Genomic DNA, 17,015 nt, shown 5'->3' with positions numbered 1-17,015 from the left:
TTTTCTCCAGCTTTGCTCAGCTGGACAGCTGCAGGCATGGAGTAGGCAGACCAAGGTACTGGGATTTAGACAGCTAAGTGCAATGAAGCAAGAGGAGGGGTGAGGGAGACGAGGGTGTATGGGTGATTTTTTTCTCCATTTTTTTATTGCTATAAAAAAAGACAGTTTTTTATACATTTGCCAATTCAGCATTTGCCTCTTGTACAATTCAATGAAACCAATTATATCAACCATGCTGTGCAACCATCACCAATATCCATCCATTGCCATATTTTCCATCTGTATGGGTGATTTCAATGATGTACTAGGGTACTTACATTGAGTAAGGAAGGATGTGAGGATATGAGGGGAATGTGGTACAGTGGAAGAAGTCGTATGTCTAGATAGAGTTAAAAATTTGTTGGAGTAGGGGGCTGGAAAAATTGAGCTGGAAAGACAGGAGGACGTAGACAGAGAACAGGAGGCTTGAAATCAAGATCACGTAAGGAATGCAGTTGTTGTTAATGACTAGAGCTACAATATGACCATGGGAAGAAATGGCTGAAGTAGTCTGAAGCACAAAGTCATTGAAGGAAAGGAAGTTAAGGACCCTGAGAAGTCAGGGTATTGGAAGGCTCTCTCTGTGGCCTTAAAATTACCAAGAACTAGGACAGAAGTAGTCTTGGCGAGGACAATAAGCCAGGAGCTAAATCTTCAAGAAATGAGAAACAGTGATATGCGAGTTGGTAGATGACTACAAGAAGGAAGAACACGTCATGTGATTTTACTTTTAAGATTTCAAAAATATATGTTGTTTTATAGCCATATTTATGTAATTATTTAGACTTAACTCTATGTCAACTGTTTTAAGTTTGTTCAACAGTCCTTTTATGCTACAACTTCCCATTCTAGCTCAAATGTCCTTATTTTCTTTTGCTATCACTGTGGAAAATGTGGAACAGAGCCTGTCATGTACACAATTTTCTAAATTTTAAAGCAACATTTTCCCCAAAATTTCCATGGAGCACCAGACCTATGGTGTATTTGCTGACACAGGGGTTCCAAGGTGAAACAAACTGGAGAAATACAGACCACAGCCTCTCTTAGATAATCAGTCTTGATAGAAAAAAAAAAAAAAAAAAAAAAACCCATTGCCACTGACTTGATTCCAACTCATAGTGACCCTATAGGGCAGAGGAAAACTGCCCCATAGGGTTTCCAAGGATCAGCTGGTGGATTTGAACTGCTGACCTTTTGGTTAGCAGCTGCTGCTCTTAACCACTGCACCAGTAGAGCTCCTTGTTAGAAATAAACAAGTTTAATTTTAAGGAGCCCTGGTGGTACAATGGTTAAGCACTCGGCTGTGCACTGGAACGTCGACAGTTTGAATCCACCCAGTGGCTCCGTGGGGAAAAAGATGTGGCGGTCTGCTCCAGTAAAGATTACAGCGCAGAAAACCCTGTGCAGCAGTTCTACTCTCATATAGGGTTTGCTGTGAGTTGGAATCAATTTGATGGCACACAACAAGGACACAATTTAATTTTAACTGTTTTTTCCTCCAATTTACATGACCATAGACTCCTTTTTCCATATAACATCAGTTAACATTCCCATCCAGACATTATTCTAAGGAATATATTTTGGGGAAGGCTGTGTTAAGGGTGTTTGTCTTCCTGGTGGTCTCAAAATAGATGAGATAAGAACTGCTAGAACAAGATATAAGATACTGATTCAGATACTCTCAGAAAAGGAAAATACCACTATGTTACTGTGTTCTCCTCAGTTGCTAAAATGTTAATGAACAAAACCATCTTCAGACAATGATCCTTCTCAGAGATGTCTTTAAAATTAGCTTAACAAATTTCAATACTTGTCTTTCAAAATGATACCATAAATATAAATAAAAAAATATCGGCTTCACTTTATGGTTTATAACCTTATTTTTCCACACTGGCAATGCAATCTCTATTCTAATAAACAGGCCAAGTAAAAGCTACTTAATACTGTAAATATTTTCAGTGGTACATGGAATAACTCATTCTCTCAGGTTAAAAATGTTTTTTCAAATTCTATTTCAAATAGTTAGACCTTCCTGGCTTAAAAAAAAACAACTATTCATTGCTAACATGGGAGTTTTAATTTTGTTCAATATAATACAAACAAAAAGTTATGGAACAGAAATACAGTTAATACAAATGATAAGATGGGAATAAAGCTAACTTCTTTCAATCTGGGGTCTTTCATTTACCTGTGAAATTTTGAGGTAAATGAAACCAGAATTCATTTTAACTCACTAGTTAAACTGCTCAGACTAGTGGTTTTCCCCCAGGGTGGTGATGCTGCTTTTGCCACCTGCCACAGAAAATGTTTTGGGTACAGACTGTGATGTCCATAAGGATGGATGTACGACCGTCAGCTCTGCAGATCGCACTCTGCTCTCACTTATCACAACCCTGACAGGAAGTCACTCCAAAAAACCAGATGTTCCTATCCCAAGATGTATAGACGTCTAATTCAAACTTCCTCAAAATATTTGTTGCCTGATCAGGTTTTCTAGAAAAGTTGTTGTTAGTTGCCATCAAGTCAGCTCTGACTCGTCGTGACCTTATGTGTAACAGAACAAAATATTCCCTAGTCTGTGCCACCTTCATGCTGAGTACTAGAAAATTACTCTCACATAATTAGAGAATATAGGGTGTCTGGGTGGAGGACCAAAAAAAACCCAACAATTAAAATATCAACTTACAAAGGCCAGTGATGGTTTATGAATCAGGCAGGAACAACCTAAAAACAAATAAAAATTATTTATTACTGTTATATAATTGCTACACATCCATTTTTTAATTGAAATTTTTATTAATTGCAGATTCATAAGTAGTTTTATGAAATAATACAGAGACAACCTATGTACCCTTTATCCAGTTTCCCCCAAAGGTAACATTTTACAAAATTATAGTATAATATCACAACCAAGACATAGATATTGATACAATTCACTGCTCTTATTCAGATTTATCAGCTTTACTTGTACTCATTTGTGCATGTGTGTATATATAGTTCTATACAATTTTACCCCATGTAGGCTCATGTATCCACTACCACGGTCAGCACACTGACCAGTTCCATCGCCACAAGGATCCTTCTTATTGCCATTTGATAACCACACCTACACCTCCTTCCCCATGCCCCTTCTCCTGTCCCTAGCCCCTTGCACAACCATTTTTAACACTAAAACAATAATATCTGTTTGTAAACAGTATTTTTTTCATTGTGCTTAAGAGACTACTACCTAGTTATATGCCAAGTCAGGAATAAAGGATGCTATTTTTCTGCATTAAGTAACAATACATTTTAGTTTAAGAAACCAATTTTCTAGGGAAAAGTTTCTTCTGGTTGTTACCAGAGCTTACACTACTCCCTTCAAAACTGAAAAAGTGAAAAGATCTAATACAAAAGGTGTATGAAGCCAATGTTCTCAATAATTTTCTAATAACAAGAAACCTCTGTGTGCTTACCATAGGCCAGTCTTTTATACGTACCATTTTATTTAATCTTCATAACGACTCTGTGAGGTAGGTGCGTTATCCCTGCTTGACCCAGGAGGAAACTTAGGTACCGAGAGGTTTAGTAACTTGCCCATGATCTCACAACTAGCAAGTGGCAGACCAGGGATTCAAACCTGGCACATAGGTACAGGTTCTTAGCACTTGGGCTATGTTGTTGTTGGGTACCGTAGAGTTGATTCCGACTCATAGTGACCCTATATGACAGAGTAGAGCTGCCCCATAGGGTTTCCAAGGCTGTAATCTTTACAGGACATTACCAGGTCTTTTCTCCCACAGAGCAGACGGTGGGTTTCAACTGACAACCTTTTGGTTAGTAGCTGAGCACTTAACCATTATGCCACCAGGGGTCCTTGGACTTGGGCTATACTGTCCCTCAGAAAAAACCTATGATGATGAAATCTAGTCATTCTGTGTCATCAACAGTTTCTATGACAAACAAACCACTTGATTATTGGTAAAATTCATTTTAATATAAAAACAAAAATACCAAATCCATTGCCGTCAAGTTTATTCTAACTCAGAGCGACCCTATAGGACAGAGCAGAACTGCCCCATAGAGTTTCCAAGGAGTGACTGGTGGATTCGAACTGCTGACCTTCTGGGTAGCAGCTGAACTCTTGACCATTGTGCCACCAGGGCCCCCATTTTAATACAGAGGAAATGAATAAGGAAAAGGCCAAAACAATGATTTGTAAAATGGAAGTAGTGCTTTATTCAAACAGTAAGTAATGGGAAATTGCCAAAACAAAGGACAGAACACACAGGAAAAAATTTATACCAAGACAAAGTGACCGCCAGTCCTGAGCAGCTTCTCTTTAATGTATGTTGGTGATACCAGGTAGAGATTTATACGTAACCATAACTGCTCTCAAAATACTCTACTGGGAAAAGACGATCAGAAAGCCTGACATTTTTGGCCACAGGTAAAATCTTCAAAATTAGGTTCTCTAGTCAATGAAACCCATAAACCCATTGCCGCTGAGTCAATTCCAACTCATAGCGACCCTACAGGACAGAGTAGAACTGCCCCAGAGGGTTTCCAAGGAGCGGCTGGTGGATTTGAACTTCCGACTTTTGGTTAGCAGCTGAGCTCTAAAACTCCAAAAGTAATGCTTGGACTGTAATAATTTAGTAAACACCTATTCTGACAAGCTTTATGTAGGTTTATTAGCTTAATAATATAGCACTAATAAAGATTAGTAGACATTTCTGTAAAACCACATACATAGTTATGCCAATCACTCAATAATACTTATCAAGTGTCTATTCAATAAGCAATTGACATGTTGCCCCAAGACCCTAATGGTGGTGCAAATGGCTAACCAACAGGCTGGAGGTTCCAGTCCACCTTGTGGTGCTTCAGGAGAAAGGTCTGACAATCTACTTCCAAAAAATTAGCTACTAAAAGCCCTACAGAGCACAGGTTTACTCCGACAGTCGAGTTCGCCATGAATCACAGTCGACTCCATAGAAACTGGTGGTTTTATGGGAGAAAATCAAGGCAAACTACTCAAAACCTACGCAACTTTGTAACCAGAGCGTTAACCAAATAATAATGGGTACCTGGAGATAACCGAAGCCCTGGTGGCGCAGTGTTAAGAGCTCGGCTGCTAACCAAAAGTTCAGCAGTTCGAATCCATCAGCCGCTCCCTGGAAACCCTATGGGGCAGTTCTACTCTGTCCTATAGGGTCTCTGAGCCAGAATCGACTCAACTGCAACAGGTTTGGTTTTTTGTTTTTTTTGGGGGGGGTGGGGGGAGATAACTATGAGTCTGAGTGACTTGATGGCAATTGGTTTTTTTTTTTTTTTTTGAGATAACTTGGACAGCCCAGGTAGGCGCTCAGTGTGACTAGAGAGTGCCTTCGGGGATATTAAATATGCACAAACAATGAAGGAGAAAGGTTGATGCAGCAGAAATAGAAAGGGAGTGCTCAGCAGTGGCCTCTCACAGCTAGGAAAAGTGACTTCATTCTAGCTCTGTCAACTCAGACTCAACTGAGCTCTGGACGCTGCCCAACAACTCCACATCTCCCCACTTTGTGTGTCTGCGTTTTAGGTGAAAGTTTACAACACAAGTTAGTTTCTCATTCAAAAATCTATACACAAATTGTATTTGTTACATGGTTGCAATCCCTGCAATATGTCAGCACTCTCCCTCTTTCCCTTTATACCCCGGGTTCCTCATGTCCATTCATCCTGGTTTCCTGTCCCTTCCTGATTTCTTGTCTTTGCTTTTGGGCAGGTGTTGCTCATTAGATCTCCTACACTTGATTGATCTAAGAAGCAAGTTCCTTACATGGGTTATTGTTTGTTTTATAGGCCTGTCTCATCTTTGCCTGAAAGGCAGACTCTGGGAGAGGCTTCAGTTCTGAGTTAGCAGGGTGTCTGGGGGCCATAGTCTCAGGGGTCCCTCCAGTCTCTGCCAAGCCAGTTAAGTCTGGTATTTTTTTTTTGTGAATTTGGATTTTGTTCTGCGTTTTTCTCCCACTCTGTCCGGAATCCTCTATTGTTATCCCTGTCAGAGCAGAGCAGTCGGTGGTGGTAGCCAGGCACCATCTAGTTGTTCGGGACTTATGCTGTCTCCCCATTCTTTTGTTATTTCACACCTCCTCTTCCAACTGTCCTCCTTACATTCTACTCTTGTACATACATCCCTCTGCTAGCATCCCCACTGCATGCTTCGCTGAGAAAAGAGAAGCCACTGGACAGAGCATCTCGTCTTTCCAACTCTAAATCTACATGTTTCCCTGCAGGAGGAAGTGCCCTTCCTAATATCAGAGGTCAACGCCACCGCTCCATTCAGAATTTCCTCCAGATCCTCCTCCTCCCTTTCTCTACTAGATAATGCCCTCTACACACACACATACAACCACGCTCTGGTATTTCCCAACCTTTAAAAAAACAAACCTTCACTGACCTCACTTCATCTTCCACCTCCCACTCTATACTCCCACCCTTTCTCAGGCAAACATCCGAAAATAATTGAACACTTAAATAACCCCATTTCCTCACTCCCTATTCACTTCCTAACCCATTGCCTTGGCTCTTATTCCCACTACTCTATCAAAGGATCCTTACCAAGGTCATCAAAGCAATCATTATCCTTGTTTTATAAATCAGGGCACTGAGGCTCAAGAGAGACTAAAGCTCAAGAGAGACTACCAGGTTGAGATAGTAAAAACTGTGTGTGCCTCCCTCAGTGATATGCAAGGGCCCAGGGCTGCCCTAAAGCACTCTTTTCAGGATATTAGACTAAGGACTTCATCTTCCAGGAACCCCCTCCTCCATCCTCTCTTATGTCATCTTCCCTGCATTAAATCTCAAACTTACTCCTTGGAACATCTTATTGCTTTTCATTATTTTTCAGTTGAGAAAAAGGAACCTGCTGGACCCATGATTGTTTTCTATGTTGACCACTTGATGTGTATTATTTTATGTGTCATAACAACCAGAGAGTAGGTGGTTTTATCATCTTTCTACAAATAAGAAAATTTTGGCTGAGAAAAAAAGAACGAAACATTTCCCAAGATCAGACAGTTAATAAGTGACAGAGCTAGCATCTGACATCTGACCTCAGATCACATGGATTCTATGCAGCAGGGTGCCTGCTCTTGGGGTGATTACATCTTATTGTTTCTTGGTTGTTCCCATTAGATGGTGACAAGGCAGGGGCATCACTCATAGAGACATGGCATAGTCTTGTTACCTCCATTATGTCAGAAGACCTAGAACTGATTCAAATTTGCTGTAAGCAGATACATAAGGAACTGATTTATATGTGATAACTGGAGCCCTGGTGGCACAGTGGTTAAGAGTTCGGCTGCTAACCAAAAGGTCAGCTGTTTCAATCCATCAGTCGCTCCTTAGAAACCCAATGAGGCAGTTCTACCCTGTCCTCTAGGGTCGCTGTGAGTCAGAATCAACTTGACAGTTTATGGGACTTTATTAATTTATAATGAGAATTATAATTATGAAGATATGACACTGATCAGGGTGTTTTTCCTTCCTAGCTCTACCTAGGAGCATCCCTGGGTAGTGCAAATGGTTACATGCTCAACTGCTAGCCAAAAAAACAGTTGGAGGTTTGAGTCTACCCAGAGGCACCTCAAAATAAAGGCCTGGAGATCTACTTCTAAAAAATCAGCCATTGAAAACCCTATGGAGCACAGTTCTATTCTGACACACAAGGTCGCCTAAGCAGTACAGAGATTGATACCAGAAGTAGGATACTGCTTTAGCAAAAGCCTAACGTATGGCCTTGGTTTATGGTGAGAAAACTGGTACTGATGGCTGGAATGATGGTGATGTATTTTACACAGTGGCAAAATGTCTGGTAAAACATCTGCTTCTGATACCTCAGGAGGCAGACTGCCCCAACCTTCTACATGCAGAAAGTGTTGCTTAGTTCCCAGGTAGGACATATTTCCTAAACTCCACTTCATATATGGCTAAAGAAGATAATGAAAAAGAAAGACCCTCCCACAGGGCAGAGCCAGAGCTGCGAGAAAAATGAAAAACAAGGCAGAATCAGGGCCTAATCAAGACATATTTCCTTCCCCCAGGGTGTCCCAATATCAGTCTTGAGGGATTTCAAAACTGCTATGAACCAGTGACTCCTATGTGTCTTCCATGTTTCCCTTTTCCAGATGGGAGAGTTTACTGTATTTAGCCTGTTCCTACTCTGTCATTATATATTAAGGTATACATAGTGCTGAGTGGGGTGTATGTAGGTATGTGCGCATAAGTGCATTTTCATTTCATAGATCTCCTAATCAAGAGAAACCATGTCAAGGTCTAATGTAGAAATTATTGCACATGACCCAGAAATCCTAGGCATTGATTGGGTGCAGCCACTGGATGGAAAGTCAACTTGTAACTCTCAGGGAGGAGACAGTGTGTTCCATGTTTGGAAAGAAAAGTAAATGGAATGTTTAGTGACCAAAAGGACTGACTGTGGTTGAGACTTTCAGTGCTCCATTGATATCCAGTCCTCTTCTCCTACCAGGCACATGGGATGAGTATATTTCTCCACTCTATTACAGTTAGGTAGGGCTGTGTGATTCATTTTAGCCAGTGCTGTGAGCAGAAACAACATGTATTCCAGAACAAAGCCATTTCATCAACAGCACGAAGCCCTCTAGTACTACCACCCTGTGCCATGGAAACCAGTGTCTCACTCTCTTGTTTCAGATCATGTATCTACAAGGTATGGGGTCTCTGAATAACAGTGTAAAACAGAGATCTCACCAATCTAGTCAGGACATGTAGCATTGGCAAAAAATAAACTAATAATTTTTACCGTGTTAAACCACTGACACTTTTGAGATTGTTACTACAGCATAACCTACCCTCTCCTGACACACAAAGTTTCTTAGTGAGAGTAGAATCCAAGCAAGGTAAGTTAGTTAAATGATCTTAATGGGCAGTTGTATCACTTGTTAATAGTCTGGAATGTCCATCTCTACCACACACCGCCCCCCCAACCCCCAAACAGTAATAAAGCTACTGGGGGACCCAACAGTATTCTCTGCTCATCAGATTGCTTTCTCTCCTGTACATGTTAAAAATGCGACCAAGTTCCTTATTGATAAAACCCTTTCAGTTAATGCATTCTTTCTCTAATTATGGAAATAACATTTATCAAGCTGTAGTTGTCAGATCCTGTTCTTCCTTTTTATCTAAAGAGAGACTGTTTTTTTTTGAGACTTCTGCTTACACTAAATTTCTCCCATTATAAGTTGATTGTTTTAACTAGTTCTAGGGCACCTCACTATTGACACTATGCACTGTCTGTATTTGTGTCTTTACTGCAGCCACCTGCTTTTGATAGATTTATGATCTCCTTTCCATTGACTTCATTTAATTTTTCCTCTTCCAAACGGGGACCAGGAAGTGACAGTTCAGGAGAAACTGTTATGAATCAAAGAGGGAAGTTAGATGCCAGTCTTACTTTAATTAGCTCTTTCTGCCCGCCCCCCCCCAGCCCAAAAAAAAAATGTTTTATGTGGCCTTGGATCCTACTTGACCAATGAAGTCTGATATTTCCCATTTAAAAATAACATATATAGGTAATTCCGGTCAAAACACCCAGACAAGAGATGGAAAAGACTATCCTCCTCCACTTGCTCAAAACAATGACAGGAATAGGAATGCTGGTTTCTAAACAGCTGAGGTCCTCTAAAACATTCATGAAATAAACAGGGTCTTCAATATACGCAACTTCTGACCAGTCCTGTTCTCATGCACCAGCCAAGTTTCTTCTCTCCTATTATCCAAGTGAGCATAACAAGGGGCTTGGAAATTTAATTTTTGGTAATTATAAGATATTTTGAGTTGTTAACCTAATAGAGAAAATATTCCTTTCTGTTTAGTTACACTAACACAGACACACACACATGACATCTATTCCAATTTTTAAAAACCTGAGTAACAAGTTTAAGCTTTAAAACCAGAGTATTTTCCATCATCTACCATATTTTTACACAAGTAACATGTGCCTTCTACATATCTTTGCCAACCACGCTCTCCCCCCGTAAGGTATTTTCATAAGTGCTGCCATGCCAATTTTTTTTTTTACATGTTGCTGAAAAAAAGAATTAGCATAGCACACTTATGAAAATACCTCACAGGGAGGGCGCGGTTGGCAAACAAATTTAGAAGGTGTGCGTTATTTGGGTAAAAATATGGTACACTCCTACAACATTGGGGGAAGAACTGAGATTGCCATAAAATAGGTAAGTCATTACAAAAACTAAAATAAAATCCCTAATTAAAGTACACTAAGTGAAATCTGGAGCCTAAGTGGTATAGTGGTTAAGAGCTACGGCTGCTAACCAGAAAGGTTTCCTTGGAAACCCTATGGGGCAGTTCTACTCTGTCCTATAGGGTCGTTTTGAGTTGGAATCTATTCAATAGCAACGGGTTTGGTTTGGTTTTTTTTTTAAGTGAAGTTTATGACGCATGGTATTCCAAAGACTATGTTTGAATCTGTGTTATATTAATAGTCCCTGACCCCAAGAGGTATCAGAAACATCAACAATTTTCCAGTACATTATAGATTTTAAAACAGTGAGTGTTAAATTCACAGTGAATGATATGTCCACGTGTTCTATATCATGTCCTCTGAAGAATATGAACATCTTCTGCCAATTGTTCAAAAGCAATTTTCTAGATTGCAATTTTAAACATCTTTTTGAATAATGTAAGTAATTACCATTAAAGCACGACAGGGACTTCACGCTTCATAGAAGTGCAGATTTAACTTAACTACTCTATTTCATCAAAGCGTTCACAATCTCCTTAGAACCAAGAATGGTGAGACTTCATCTCACATACTTTGGACATGTTATCATAAGGGACCAGTCCCTGGAGAAGGACATCATGCTTGGTAGATTAGAGGGTCAGAGAAAAAGAGGAAGACCCTTGATGAGACAGACTGACACAGTGGCTGCAACAACGGGCTCAAGCATAACGATTGTGAGGATGACGCAGGACCAGGTAGTGTTTCCTTCTGTTGTATATAAGGTTGCTATGAGTCAGAACTGACTGGATGGCACCTAACAACAACACTCTACTTCACCAAAGCACTTACAATCTCCAGGAGTTAAACTGATGACATTATAAATACTATTACTCTTATAAAGGATATGGCAGGGAATAAAAGACAACAATACGAACTACAGCAGCTTTTACTCAGTCCCAACATTTTACTGCTGCGTGCATTTCTAGAAAACCTTCCAAAAAGTTTCCCTTAGGAACAACGCAATACTAGAGGGCTCAATTCCTAACCAAGGATTTAGAATCAAATAAATCATTGTTATGAGCAACAATGCCATTTAAAAATATAACAATCATAAATTTCTATGTTACCTCCAAGGGTAAAATTATGGTTAAATTCTTATCAAAGTGAGTGCAAATAATATATTGACCACTATACAATTACCAATAGTTCAGCTTCACTAGTAAAGAATGTCTGCCTTGAACACTGTGCTCTTTTAAGAACTATCTATATGGGATCCAATTTATAACAGCAACTTGAAAGATCAGAGAGGAAATTCAGGGGACAGTGAATTTATGTTAACGGGGGAGGACCAATTCAGGAAAGAAGGGTGTGAACGGTTGCACAACTTGAAGAATGTAATCAATGTCACTGAATTGTACATACAGAAATTGTTGAATTGGTATATGTTTTGCTGTGTATATTCTCAACAACAAAAAATAAATTTTTTAAAAAAGAATAATCCCCATTTTTAAAAACATTTCCTATAATAAAAAAGACCCCAAATAAATAGACTAACTCTTAACAGCATTTTTAATGCTTTTTAGATTCTTTAAAAAACGCATTACATCTAGAGTGTATATACAGCTAACTGATCAGGTAATCTGAAGGGCCCAGGGTGAAAGCAAATCCTCATGAGCTCAGTCACTTTCACCCACAAGTTAACCTAACCTCAGAGATAGCAACTGTGTCACTTACTGCCTTATAATTTTGGATTTTGCACATGATTTGTATGACCAAAAAAAAAAAAATCTTATCTTCAAGGAAGTCTCCTTTTTCACTTGATATATTTCTGAATAGCAAATAAGACTTGCAATTATATAGCTTCAAATAAGTTGAGAGATAAGGGAATACGAGTGCGAATTGCTGAAACTATCCTTACCTGTTAACATAATGGCAAAAGTACCATGATCATCATTAATGTATTTTATGCATTAATGTATTGATGCTCATACAAAAGAAACACCAGGAGACTGAAGAGGAACAAGGACTGGACATTTCTCTCACTTGAAAATAGCTGACCTACTACTTGGGGACGCTTCTTTGTTAAGTGGATCTGGGAGAGTCTTCTATCATGAATCTGTGATATTTGCACGTATGGATTACAAGTGAATGTTAACCAAAGAGGTTGCAATGACAAGTATCTGAGAGTTAATTAAGTGAAAATATGATTACCGTATTTATACACAAATAACACATGCCTTCCACATTTGCCAACCGCTCCCATCCCTGCAAATTATTTTCATAAATGCCACTATGCGAATTTTTTTTTAGGTATGTTCATAAGCACTGCTATGCCAATTTCTTTTTTCACATGTTGCTGTAAAAAAAAAAATAGCACAGTGCACTTATGAAAATATCTCGCAGAGGGAGGGAGTGGTTGGCAAACAAATATAGAAGGCACGTGTTATTTGCATAAAAGTGCGGTAAGCACCTACAAAGTGCTTACAAAGAGAAAGTATGGCAAAGACTGTCAGTTTTCACTGATATTCATTCTTCCCTTCTTCCTTTATGATAACATCTCTCAGTTTTAAGTGTGCACACAAGTTCTCAGAATAAACATTCCCCAATTTCCTGGAAGATAAAAGTTATCATGTTACTGACTAATAAGTATAGGCAGAAGTGTTATATGCAAATTCTGGGAATAATCCTTGAAGGACTGTACCCCTTTATTTCTTCCACGTGCCTGCTGGCTGGAATAATGGCATGATAGCTTAAGCCTCATTAGCCAACTTCGACCATGAAACAAATAGAACAATGGTGTAAAATTAAGAGTTCAGAAACAGACCCATAACATACACGGACACTTGATTTTCAGGAGAGGTACTACTGCAATTGAGTGGGAAAGAAAAATCTTTTCAAAAAATGATTCCAGAGCAATTTAATTGCTATACTGGAAAAAATTAACTTTGTTTAAAAGTTTGCTTCCTATAAGCCTTGCACATTTCACATTGTGCACATTCCTGAAAACACCATCTGCTTGGTTGACATTTTAAATGAGATTTCTTATATTGTACTATATATGGCATCTATTAACTTATGTATATAAATTTTGAAAATGTTTTAAAATACTCTTCTATTTGTTGTAGTAGTTTTTTAGCTGATTCTCTTGAGCCTTCCAGGTATACAACTGTATCATCTTCAAATGTTGACAGAGTTATCAGTTTTATTTATGATTTGTGTGTGTGTGTTGACTGTAACTCAATAAAATATATATGATGAGGAAAAAATGAACCTTGACCCTTATATCATACACAAAAAGTATTTGAGATAGATCACAGACCTAAATGTGAAAGAAAAAGATCTTTATTCCACATCACTGTGGAGTAAGCAAAGACTTCTTGAACAGGACACAAACATCACTAGCTATAAAAAATTAATTGGATCTCATTAATTAAGAATTTTTGTTCATCAAAAGACATATTAAAGAGTAAATAGGAAAGTCACACACAAACTGAGAAGGTATTTGCAATATATCCATTCAAAAAAGGATTCTTATCCAGATATATAAAGAACTCCTACAAATCAAAAAGATGACAAACAACTCAATAAAAATGTGCAAGAGACTTGATCAAGTACTGTACAAAAGGAGATATCTGAAGTATATAAAAAGGTGTTCAATATTATTAATCATCAAGGAAATGCAAATGAAAACCATAATGAGATACCACTTCATACCCATGAGAAGGCCTAAAATGAAAAAGAACAACAATATTAAGCATTGGTGAGAATGTGGAATGACTACAACTCTCATTCTGATGGGAGCATAAATTGTTTCATTCACTTCTGGTAAATTGACAGAATTTACTAAAGCTAAACATATGCCTACCCTATGACCCAACAATTCTACTCTTAAGTATGTTCTGGTTATGAATTGAACTGTGTCCTCAAAAAGAAATGTGGCATTATTAACCCCTTTACCTGTAAGTATGGCCCTGTTTGGGAACAGGGGTTTTCTCTGGTTATGTTAATGAGGCCATGCAAGAGTAAGATGAGTTCTAAACCTGATCACTTCTGAATGGTGTGTTATAAAAAGACCAGAAGAGACACAGAGACACTCACAGGGGGAAGACAGATGCCATATGAAAATACATCTACAAGCAGCCAAGGAATGCCAAGGAATAACTAGGGCTAGTGACAAGGACATACCCTCTCACAGAGCCAATGCTCTGATTTGGACTTCTAGCCTCTAAAACTGTCAGACAATAAATTCCAGTTCTTTAAAGCCACCCATTTGTGGTATTTTTTGTTACAGTACCACTAGACAGAATTTAGTACAAGAGAATGATGGCACTGCTCTAACAAACACTCAGAACATGGAAGTAGTTTTGAAATTGGGTAATGGGTAGAGGCTGGAGGAAATCTGATGTGCTTGGTAGTAACAGCCTAGCTTGTCTTGAAGACAGTGTTGGTAGAACTATGAACATCAGTGTCAGTTCTGATAAGGGGTCACAAAGAAATAAGGGATCCTGTAGAGAAATCTTCTATCACCATGAACAGAATGTTGCTTAGAAATGTAGACGTTAGATGTGTTTCTGGTGAAGCTTTAACAAGAAATGATGAACATATTATTGGACATTGGAGGAAAGTCCATCCTTGTTGTAAAGTAGCAAAGAACGTGTATGAATTACATTCATATGTTTTGTGGAAGGTAGAACTTGTAAATGATGAACTTGGATATTTGGCTGAAAAGATTTCTAACAGTATCTTAAAGGAGTGGTGTGGTTTCTCCTTAGTGCTTATACAGTAAAAGGCAAGACAAAAGAAACAGATTGAGAAATGAACTGCATTTAAAAAAAAAAAAGCAGAGCTTCAAGATTTGGAAAATTCGACTGTAAAAACTAAGTGAGCATGCCTCGGAAAGGACACCAAGGGGATGGCTACACAATCATTTGCTAAAAAGATAAGGCTTGTGATCAATGGATTTGTTCAACAACCTCAGAAGAAACCCTGTCAGCTTAGATGGAAATGGACAGAGACAGGAAGAAATGAAGGAAAGCGGTCTGCCTACTGGAATTCTATAGGCAGGAAATGGGCCCATGGCACTACTTGGTTGCAAACATCTGCTGTCCTCCACAAAAAGGAAAAGACAACCCTGGGAGTAGTTCAGACACCAGCAGGATTATCAGAAAGAGCATGGGGGAGAGGGGTACCAGTTCCTTGGTTTCATAGGGTGGAGCTACCACCTAGGTTTCAAAGGGTGGGGATACCACCTCTGTTCCAGAGGGTAGGGCTGCAAGAATGGGATCACAGCCCACACTGAGGGGGGTGAAGCTGACATACTAGCAGGCCAGGAAAACAGGGCTGCTTCAGGCTGAGGGGGTAGGGTCACCACTCCAGTGTACTAAAAAAATGGGAATGCCCTAAGCCAAGGGAGCAGGTTTGCCATCCCAATGGGCCTGGAAAGCAGAGTTGCCACTCAAAGATCTGGAGGGCCAAGATGCCTAGATGGTCCTGGAGAACAGAGGATTATTTTCAAGCCTTGAGACCTAATGAGATTTGCCCTGCTGGGTTTTAGACTTGCTTGGTGCTCCTGACACCTTCTCTCCCTCTGATTCCCTTTTGGAATGGGAATGTACTTTGGAAGCAGATAATTTGTATTCTAGGTTTCACAGGTCCACAAAAGGAAAGGAATTTCACTCCAGGATGGAACACACCCATAGTCTCACCCACTGATTTAGATAATTCAGAAGATTAGATTTCTGATTCAGAGTTGACACTCCAATAGGTTAGGATTTTGGGGGAAGATACGATAGGGTGAATGTATTTTCCACATGGGAAAGACACGATTTGGGGGAGCTATAGGGTGGAGTGTTATGGCTTGAATTGTATTCCCCAAAAAGAAATGTGGAATTCCTATCTCTTTTACATGTAACTATGACCCTATTTGGAAATAGAGGTTTTCTGTTGTTACATTAATGAGGTCATGCCAAAGTAGAGAGGGTCCTAAATCTAATCACTCCTGTGTGATAAACACAGAAACACACACAGATCGAAGACAGATGCCATGTGAAGATACATCTACATCAAAGAAGGTCAATGGACATCCAGGGCTGCTGACAAGGAAGGACCCTCCCCTTGAGCTGATGCCCTGATTTACACTTCTAGCCTCCAAAACTATGAGGAAATAAATTCTGTTCTTTAAAGCCACCTACTTGTAATATTTTTTGTTACAGCAGCACTAGATAACCAAGACAGTTCCCAAATGAAATACTGCAAATGTCTGCCAAAAGATCTGTTTATGACGAATTCATAGCAGCTTTATTCATTAATAGTCAAAACTGGAATTTTAATAACAGTCAAAACTTTATTCACAATAGTCAAAACCCAAACATCTACCAACAGGAGAACAGATAAACAAATTGTGGCACACTGATACAATTTTCTGTATCAAATACTACCCAAGGGGGAAAAAAAGGAAGAACTTTTGATACATACCAACATAAATGAATCTCAAGAAATTATGCTGAATGAAAGGAGCCACACACAAAAGAGTCTGATTAAGTACACTTAATCTAAGTTCAAAAATAGACAAAACTAATCTTCAGTGATGGAAATCAGAAGAGTGTTACCTCTTGGGGAAGTATTGGCCATTCATTTCTTAATGGATGTAATATTGTTTTTCTTAATCTAGGTAGTGGTTTCATAGGTGTAGTGTACTTCATACACTTTTTCGCATGTATATTATACC

At 39.0% G+C, this 17,015-nt stretch overlaps 1 protein-coding gene across 3 annotated transcripts in view; it reads right to left on the bottom strand.

Moving 5' to 3' along the window:
• The window catches only part of PLAGL1 (PLAG1 like zinc finger 1), a 140,816-nt gene that overhangs the window by 51,576 nt on the left and 72,225 nt on the right, over nucleotides 1-17,015 (bottom strand). For 2 of the 3 annotated variants that reach the window (XM_023729445.1, XM_004368856.2), the window contains exon 1: nucleotides 2,726-3,768. The gene's annotated coding sequence lies outside the window, so the exon portion shown is untranslated. Of the gene's footprint in view, nucleotides 1-2,725; nucleotides 3,769-17,015 lie in introns of those variants that run through there. The other variant, XM_023729442.1, reaches the window with a different exon arrangement.

Source organism: Trichechus manatus, unplaced genomic scaffold (genome assembly GCF_000243295.1).
Source record: "Trichechus manatus latirostris isolate Lorelei unplaced genomic scaffold, TriManLat1.0 scaffold00002, whole genome shotgun sequence".
Taxonomy (NCBI): domain Eukaryota; kingdom Metazoa; phylum Chordata; class Mammalia; order Sirenia; family Trichechidae; genus Trichechus; species Trichechus manatus.
This window is presented reverse-complemented; position numbering and strand designations above follow the sequence as displayed.